Consider the following 10,013-nt stretch of genomic DNA (forward strand, 5'->3'; position numbering starts at 1 on the left):
GTGCTATAACTGCGTGCTGAGGCACATACATTTTGCAAATCGGCAGATGGCCTAATTTCAATGCAATCAAGCAAAACAGTTTGCCACACTTCAAACGCTTGCAACGCAGTACTTTTTTGTATTTGTAATTGCAGAAACCATAGGTTGGGATATATATATACGTATATGGTAAAATAATGATATTATAACTTATCGTTGAGAACAAAAAATGTCATTTTTTACAACTAAAAATTCTCTTTTCTGCTCTATTACGAATAAGTTATCAAAAATTTGAATTGTCATTTATTGTGTTATTTATGACATATTTATACCGATAGAGATAATTCCAAAAACTTTTATTATATGAAAGATTATAGTTTTTGAATATAGAGTATATACATATCAGTATATTATTGCAGACTCATTTATTATATAAAATACTATAAGTATTTGAATATATATATATATATATATATAAACATATATTAGTACGAGGCATCATTCCATATATATTTATAATATAATATAATATGCAACACACTTAGTGAATAGTGATATTGTATATTAGTCGTGGTTGGTTGGTTATAGTAGCAGGTTAGCAGATATCCTCACACTAACCTTAATTAACCTCAATCATTCTTAATCCATTTCATTGAATTTAGTTAAATTAACAGATCTTTTGCAGCTTTCTGAGAATTATGATAATTGCAAACACTTGTTAATAGAGCTCTAGAGAATTCAAACATACCACCGAACAATGAGCTTATGACTCAAACGCACGGCCGTAATAATAACATCATATTACGTTGACGGGATTGGACACACACTTCGGAAACAAGAAACAAGATGACCAACAAGATCACTAACGGAAATATGTGAAAAAGATCAAAATGAATCTATAAAAATATCAGATGGAAATAGAAGAAACGTTGTGATATAGCACTGAAAGATGTTATCAAAAAAACACCGCATAAAATTTAACTAATAAAGTTACCACGTTATCAAGTCAAGAAGGAATAATGAAAAGTCCACCTCTTGAACCGCAAAAGTTAGTATCAGAATAAATGTCTAAAGCCATGGTATAAGATTTTAAAACACTAATATCACGTCATAGTGAGGTGTAATAAGTAATAAGTAAAGAAGATTCTACCACTTTAACACTGAAAATCAGAGTGTTGAGAAATCTATTTCAATTATCAAATGCAAAAATAGAGGTTATAATTAAGCTTAACATTTACTAATTTTTACAATTAAAGCAAAAGCGTAAAGAAAGTAGTGAAGGGTGCAGGTTTGACGAGTATAGAGGATGAGGTGACTTTGTGGATTATGAATTATAAGGTATAGGTTATTATTTTGTAAAAGAAGACAATGGAATGAATGAATAGCATCCTATGGAAGTAAATTAACGAACATCAGAGTTAACTTGATGATATCAGAAGAAATGGGCTAGTGAGAAGATAGTTGAGGGCTAATCTGTACTGAAAGAGAGCCTTAATATAATCTAAGCTAAAATAAAGTTGGAATTAAAATTGAGTGAATAAGGAAACAGTTAAAACAGTTCTCCTTTTTGGGTACGCTCGAGAATAAAAACTTCAGTAGGATCACACTATTCAAAAGGCTTAACCAGGTGTAACCAGAAAAATGTTGCGTGAATAAGAAACGGATCAGTTAATCCAAATCACAGTTTTGTACAAATTCCAGAATGATAAAATTTAATACTTTACTAATGAATAACACAAAACTACTCAAAAGTATTAACTAAAGTTCAATTAAAAAGAAAAAGATCAAACGGCCATCTCAGATTATCCAAAAAACTTGCGGAAGCTAGACTAGAATGAAATAACTAGACTAGGATTATATAAGTTAAGTATGTGAAGACGTAACACCGGCTATAAAGGCAAAAGCGGTTTAAAAAAAATTAGTCGGATCCGGTGCACCATAATTTTCCTTAAAAGACACTTATTAATATCATATATGGAATCTACATTTCTTGGAAAGCATTTGGCGTCCGTCAGAGAGAAACTCTCAGGTATAATAGACCCCTTCTCCACGCCACTGGAGACATACACGAAATAACGAAAATTATTTACACTTTACTTATGAACGCAAATAGTTTTTTCAACTTGATTTTCATGCCATTGAAAATCTAAAATATGTAAAAATGAGGTCATTCATTTCAAATCCAACTGAATTTTCTATACAAACTAACAATGAAAAATAACTTGCAATACAAAAAATGATAAAATACAGTCAGTACGAGTATTAAAGATATGTACTGGTAAAGCGTCTAAGCACTGATGACAGACAAAATTTGCGATATTCGCACAAAGAAGAGAGTATCTGTAAGATAGATGCATGAAATGGTTCGAGTATCTTTAGCTAAGTACATGCTAAAGTGTTTGTGCAGATATAAGCCAGTTTGTATGTAATGACCAAGTCGGTGTAGACGACGACGTTTATGTCGATGTCGAAGTCGAAGTCGACGTCAAAGTGGATGACGATGCATGAATGCTCCAGTTTTATTGTTAAATGGGTCGTACTCCGGTGCTGTCTCGGTTTATTTGCATTATATCATTTGTGTTGATTTCGTTTGGGGTATTTGTATCTGTGCGATTGTGCAAAAAATTGAAAATTGAAATAAACAAAAAGTAAATAAAGAGAAAACTGAAACTGTATGAAAAAATATTTAAAAGTTTAAATGCAAGCAATTCTCATGCAATCGACAAAGACAGTCAGTCAATGAACGTTTGATGCAAATAATCCCAAGTAAAAAATATATAAATAAATTTAAAAGAATTCCAACGAATTATAAAAGAAAAGAAAAAAAAGTAAAAAAGATATAGAAATGTGCTGACAAAGTTATTTTAGAAAATTATTTAAATATTTTCAAGCTTTCTGTACTGAGGTTTGGTTTTTTTTGGTTTAGGGATTTAGTCTAGATTTTAGAAATTTTAGATTTAATTAAATTTTATGGTTAAATTTTTCTATTTGTTTTTTTTTTTTGTGTAATTTATTGTGTAAATATTAATTTTTTCAACTATTCTTATTGAAATGTGAAGCAATAACTCTTTAGTTAAAAAATACACAATTTCGTAGGTTTGCTGTGAAATATTTCGTGTTAAAAATATTAAATATTTTTAGCACTTAATTCCTCACAGGTAAAACATTTTCAATCTTTTATAAACTTGTTAAAATTGTTAAAATTGTTTTTAAGCGGTAAATTTATGTTTACTTTGTCTACACCCAACACGTTTATTAAACACTTTTTTGCACCTGCAAGTCTCGGTCGTTATTTATCTCACAGATACTTTCATGTTTTGGTTTTGTCTAATAGCATTTGGCGGGAATTTTTTTTTTTGTTTATAGTTTTGTACTTGTATGAAGCAGTTTAATTAGCGTCTAATGCATGTACGTTATTTGCTTTATTTTCTCAAAGTAATTACACTCCATAAAACAAACTAAATACTCTAGCAATTTTCTTCTATTAAAATATATAGAAAATTGCTTAATATTCGCTTAATATTCGCTTAATTGGCATAATTTAAATAATCGTTACTTTACATATTATTTTAAAATATATTTTTTTTTATCAACACAAAATTGCTTTATAAGCCCCATAATAGATAAAAATCAGACTGGAGTAGTTTTGGAACTTATAATTTAAAAGTTGTGAACTATAATATTTCTAAATATAATTAACGTGCACAATATTTTTCTTAATTCATCTAGACATTCTATTGAGACAATCTATTATACTTGAATACTCTTAATAAGAACAGATATATTTAAGTGAACGGCATTGAAAGCTAGGAGTTTTCTAATTTTATAAGAATTTCAATGATTTTCTTTGCAATTTTACTAATTGATTAAAGTTAAAATTGTATAATTTTAAATTTTTAAAAACTGAACTGATTTGAAAATAATTAATAATCTTTTCTTTCTTATTTAATAACTTATACATATACATATTTGCACATGCACGCATATGTGCATTATAGCACCTGTAGCGAATAATGATACAAATATGTCTCCAGAATACTCATAACTACTGAAAAGTGCCCATTAACTATTGAACATACAACTAATAAGCATAAGGTAAAATATCACATGCAGCTGCAAATGTGATTTACTACTTGAAGACCGGACAATTTAGTAGCGTTGGTCATCAAAAATAGTTTTTTCCTGCACTATTCGGCAGCTCTTCTTATCAAGAAGTATGAGACTTATACTATTATAATTGGCACTATCAGTGGAATCAGTTCCAAAAATCAAGATAGGCACATTCGCTGTTACTAAATATAAAGATATGGATTATTCGAGCAGCTGAAGGCTTAGGATTTCAACAGACGTAATTTCTAACCAGACAGGCATGTTTCCGTGAATACTTGTTTTGTTTTGGATTTTTCTAGTAATCCGTAATCAAATAATTTCAAGATTCTTATGATACTGCACAAACTAATTGAAAAATTCAGCTTGCAAAGTTACCCCTAGTTCGAATAATTGATAGCTCTTCTTATTTAGAAATCTAACACAAGTACTATAACGCTTGGCAACATCGAAGGGATCACTTCCAAAAAACATAATGGAAGAATAAAAATGTATGGATAACCTAAGATACTGAGGAGTGTATGCGCGTAAGATGCGAAGATATTAAGTCAGTCCTTAATGGTGGCGTAGATGACAGCCAGTAATAAAGATCGGAGTCTGCACAAGGCTATTACCTCTGGAATGTTAAACATTGTCAGAATTAACAAATTTTTAGTATTTAAACACTACAAGGCGCCATATAGCGTGTCTTCTAACAAGAGAAATATGGATAAGATCAGTTCAAAGAATGGTTAATGTACGTGAATCGGGCATGCAGAAGGTATGGGTCGGTTATATTTTTAGATTTTTCATTCAGTTTGATACCAAAAAAAAAGTAAAAATAAAAAAAATGGAAAAGAACCAGCAATGAAAAGAAAAACAGGAAGAAAAATAAAAATTCCGTTACAACCAATATGAAATACTATGAAATAATCTAATAGATTATGCAAAATGCAAAAAATTTCGATTATTAATAACTTAAATATCAACATTCCGGGTGCATTTCATTTACCCCTTGAATACGCAATGAATAATGCAATAAATGCAATAAAAATTGTAAACAATAAATTCAACAAAAACATATTTATTATATATTATATATTTTTAACGTATATGATATAATCAAATGCCTTTATATATGTAGGTATGAATATCATGTATAAATTATGTACATAAAATTTATGAGTGTACATTAATTTGCAGAATATACTACATCTGCATAGTAAAAAAAATACTTAAGTTAAAAAAAAAATTAAAATGTAATAAATGTGTAATTCATATATATACTTATATATGAACAATATATAAAATATTCCTATCGATTATGTACATAGAAAATATACAATACAAGAGCAATATTGCTCAACAATTAATCTTGTATAAATTATTATATATTTTTAGCAAAAGTGAAACACGGTCCGATGTATTTTTAACATGTTCTTTACTTCGCTTTATTAACTATACTAAAAATGAATAATGAATAATAATTACAAAAGGAATATAGAATAATGACAGGCCAGAGTTGCCAGGCAATTAATATTTAAAAAAGTACTTTACATAACAACACCCCCTCTTAAAGTGCTTTTATTATGTGTAAAATATGACTTTAATATTTCATTCCTAATTTCCGTAAGCAATTAACATGCTTTTCTGTAGTGAGTCCTTTGGTAAGGACGTCTGCGGGCATTTCTTCTGTTGGCATATATTTGATTTTAACAGTGCCGTCGTTAACCTTGCTGCGAATAAAGTGATAACGAATATCAATGTGCTTTGTCCGTGGATGATACCTGAAGCTTTCCGTTAATTTTTGAGCGCTTTGATTATCATTAAAGATTTCAATTGTCTTACTTGTAATGCCAACATCATCAAGGACTGCCTTTAGATATAACGCTTCTTTTGTGGCCTCAGATATGGCCATATATTCTGATTCAGTGCTTGAAAGCGCTACTGTACGTTGCTTTCGAGCTTCCCAACATATCGCTGCTCCTGATATAATGAACGCATACCCTGAATATGAACGTCTATCGTTTAAGTCAGCGCCCCAATCAGCGTCAACCAAACCATACAATTCTTCATTGTCTTTCTCATACAATAGACCATAGTTGCTTGTACCTTTAAGGTATCTTAGAATTCGTTTTGCTGCTTTCCAATGTTCCACGTTATAATTTGAATTGAACTGGCTAAGAAAGTTTACAGCAAACGCAATATCAGGTCGAGTTGTAACAGCTAAGTACATTAATGCTCCTATCAAGCTTTGATAGGGATACATCTTCATAACACCTTCATCAATTTTTGTTGGTTTCGATAACTTAATGTTCAATTCTATGGGAGTCTTCACTGGTTTACAGTCTTTCATATTGAACTTTTCAATGATGCTTTTTGCATACTTCTCTTGTGAAAGAAAAACTTGATGCTTGCTTAAATTTTGATGAAACTCGATGCCAAGACAATTACTTACTATTCCCAAATCCTTCATTTCGAAATCATTCACAAGTGCAGCCTTTATTTCTTTTATACGAAACTTATTATTGGACGCTATTAGTAAATCATCTACATATATTGTCATCAAAACAATGTCGTTACCTTCACGCTTAGTGAATACACAAGGATCCTGTTGTACTGCACTTAGACCCATATTCTGTAGTTTCTTTGTCAATTTCATGTACCATGATAGCCCAGACTGACGGAGTCCATAAAGAGCTTTCTTTAATAAACATACAGGTGACTTACTTGATTTAATCGCCTTTAACCAATGCTGCGCTGTTTCTTTAACTTTTCCACACAATATTGTTGAAGTTTTTCCCACTGGTTTTGATGAAACAACTTTGTTCAGGAATGGTATAAGATAATCGGGAATTTCCATGAAGACACTCTCTTCGAGCTCTCCATTTAGATATGCTGTAATGACATCCATCTGATGGATCTCCAAATCCATTTTTGCTGCCAGTGCCGCAAGTAGTCTTATAGATGTTGAACGAGCGACTGGAGAAAACGTATCATGAAAGTCTTCACCTGGTCGTTGTGCAAAACCCTTCGCTACTAATCGTACTTTCTGTTTTCCGTCATCTTTAGTTCGAAGCACGAATCTATTCCCAATAACTCTTCGTGATTTCGGTCTTTCGACCACTTCCCATGTTTTATTCTTTAGTTGTGCCACCATTTCGTCTTCTAGCGCTTTTGACCAGGAATTTGTTTCATCGCTTTCAAGTGCCTCCAAAATCGTTACTGGAGTTTGATATGTAGTGAGAAACGCCATTTCACAATCTTCAAAAACGTTGTTGTCAGGTTCATCATCTGAATGGTTTTTATCAGCAATTTTTCTTATTGAACTTGTATTTTCGTCTTCGTTGGATGATTCTTCACCATTCCGATTTGACGTGTAATATTCTTTTCGAGGCCTACCGCGTGAATTTGTGCGAATAAGTCTCGGACGACCTCTTCTACGAATGGAGTTTTCTTCTCGCGTATCTGTATTTTCTACAATTTTCGGATTGACCGACAGTTTCTGATTTTCACAATTTTCGAACGCAATATCGATATAATCATTTGTTTGGCAGTCGTTTTCATTGTTAATATAAATGTTTTCGTATTTATTATGATAGATATTTTTGTTTACGAACACGACATCACGACTTATTGTTATATTTCGTTTTGTAGGTGACCATAGCCGATAGGCTTTTGCTTCGTTTGAATATCCAACAAAACATGTAAGGTTCTGACTTAGAATCGAATTTATCTCTAGTCTTATCCTTTTTTAGGACATATGCTTTAGAGCCAAATACTTGAAAATGTACAATAGTTGGCATTTTACCAGTCCACAACTTGTGCGGTACTACACCGTTCAATGCTTTTGTAGGACACCTATTCCGAATATAGCACGCTGTATTTATGGCCTCTGCCCAAAAATTTGGCGAAACTTCAGCTTGTTTCATCATGCAACGGGCCATTTCAACTAGAGTTCTGTTTTTACGTTCAGCAATACCATTTTGCTCCGGCGTATATGGAGCAGTTAAGCGTCTTTGTATACCAAATTTCCTCAAGAATAAATTAAATTCAGAATTAACGTATTCTCTACCATTGTCTGATTGTAAAGCCTTAATTCGTTTACCCGTTAATGTTTCTACTGCTCTTTTGTATTGCTTAAATACATTTAATACATCGGATTTTTGTTTTATAAAATATACATGACAATAGCGTGATTTGTCATCAATAAATGTTACGAAATATTTTGCATCCGAATTTGATGCTGTTCTCATTGGTCCGCACACATCACTATGCACGATCTCTAATAAATCACTTGTTCTAGTTTCTTTACGGAAATGACTTTTGTGTTTGTTTTTCACTAATACAAATTTCGCAAGTCGGAAGTTTTTGTTTAGGATTTAATTTTAATCCGTGTACTAGGTTATTACTAACCAATTTTTTAAGATCGTTTTCATTTATGTGGCCCATTTTCTGGTGCCACTTTTCAATGTCACATTTTTCTTCAGCAACTTGTGCAAAATGATTTTTATTTTCAACAATAAAAAGATTTCCACATCTTTTCGCTCGAGTTATAACCTTCTGATATTTGTCCAATACGATTGCATCTGAAGGGCGAAAATGCACTTCATATCCGCTGTCCACTATTTTTGATACAGAAAGTAGACTTGTACGCAAGTCCTCGACATATAGAACTTCTTTAAGATCAATGTTATTATCACGACCGTATACGTCTACAGTTATTTTCATTTTACCGACGCCGTTTATATTTGTTGTGTTGTCGTTTGCTAAGTTAAGCACTTTATTCGATTTTTGAAAGTCTGTAAAATATTCACGGTTTGCACTTAAATGGGCAGTACATCCACTAGCTAGGCACCAATAATTTTCTTTTATTGAGCTAATAAATGCATCTTCAACATGATAGCTAAAATTATTGTTTACAGATTTTTCCGAATTTTTCAATTGCGTGTTATTTTCAGCTTTTGCTTTATTTTTACATTCACGTGCAAAATGTCCGATTTTGCCACAATTAAAACATTGTTTGTTTCGTTTAGAATCACTGTATCGTTTGTTTTGTTTTGCGTTTCGGTTTTTATTTCGATTTATGTATAGAGAGTTTTCATCACTATGTCTGTCTTCTTTTGTCCTTTGCGATTCGGCTTCTTCTAATATTTTCACTCGAAGTATGTCTGGCTTTGGCAGCTCGTCGCGCGTTTCTAACGCGCACCTGAAAGTATTAAAAGAGTCGGGTAGGCTATATAGGAGCAGTATGGCCAGAAGCTCATCCCCGATGGTGACGTCAATTTCCTTTAATTTCACCACGGCTTCAAAAAAATCGTTGAATGCTCTCTAACCTTTTCACCCTCCTTCATGCGCGAAAGTGCAACCTTTTTCAGCAACGTCGCCTTGCGCGCAGGCCCTTTTGATGAATATGTGGCTTGTAGTTTCATCCACATTTCGTTTGAATTTGTGCATTCTGCAATTAATCTTAATTCTGATGCACTTACTGATAACATTATATCAGCACACGCTTTTTGATCAAAGCTGATCCATTTTTCAGCCCCTTCGCCCGTTGGACACGGCGTAGTACCTTCGACATATGACCATAAATCGTTTTTTATGAGAATAGCTTTCATTTGTAATTTCCATGTATCGTAGTTTTCCGCGTTAAGCGGTTCAACTCGAATCACCGTTCCCGACATTTGTATACACGTATTAAATCTACTTTTTATGTGCACGTGCTTTTTACTTCGCAGTGGAAGCGTGCTGGGCCCATAACCTATTATATATTTTTAGCAAAAGTGAAACACGGTCCGATGTATTTTTAACATGTTCTTTACTTCGCTTTATTAACTATACTAAAAATGAATAATGAATAATAATTACAAAAGGAATATAGAATAATGACAGGCCAGAGTTGCCAGGCAATTAATATTTAAAAAGTACTTTACATAACAACATAAATA

General features: G+C 32.1%; 1 protein-coding gene across 1 annotated transcript in view; it reads right to left on the reverse strand.

The window, feature by feature from the left end:
* LOC119685464 (sex determination protein fruitless-like) overlaps positions 1 to 10,013 on the reverse strand; it is a 421,971-nt gene that overhangs the window by 301,489 nt on the left and 110,469 nt on the right. The window lies entirely within an intron of this gene.

This window comes from Teleopsis dalmanni, chromosome 2, assembly GCF_002237135.1.
Source record: "Teleopsis dalmanni isolate 2A chromosome 2, ASM223713v2, whole genome shotgun sequence".
Lineage (NCBI taxonomy): Eukaryota > Metazoa > Arthropoda > Insecta > Diptera > Diopsidae > Teleopsis > Teleopsis dalmanni.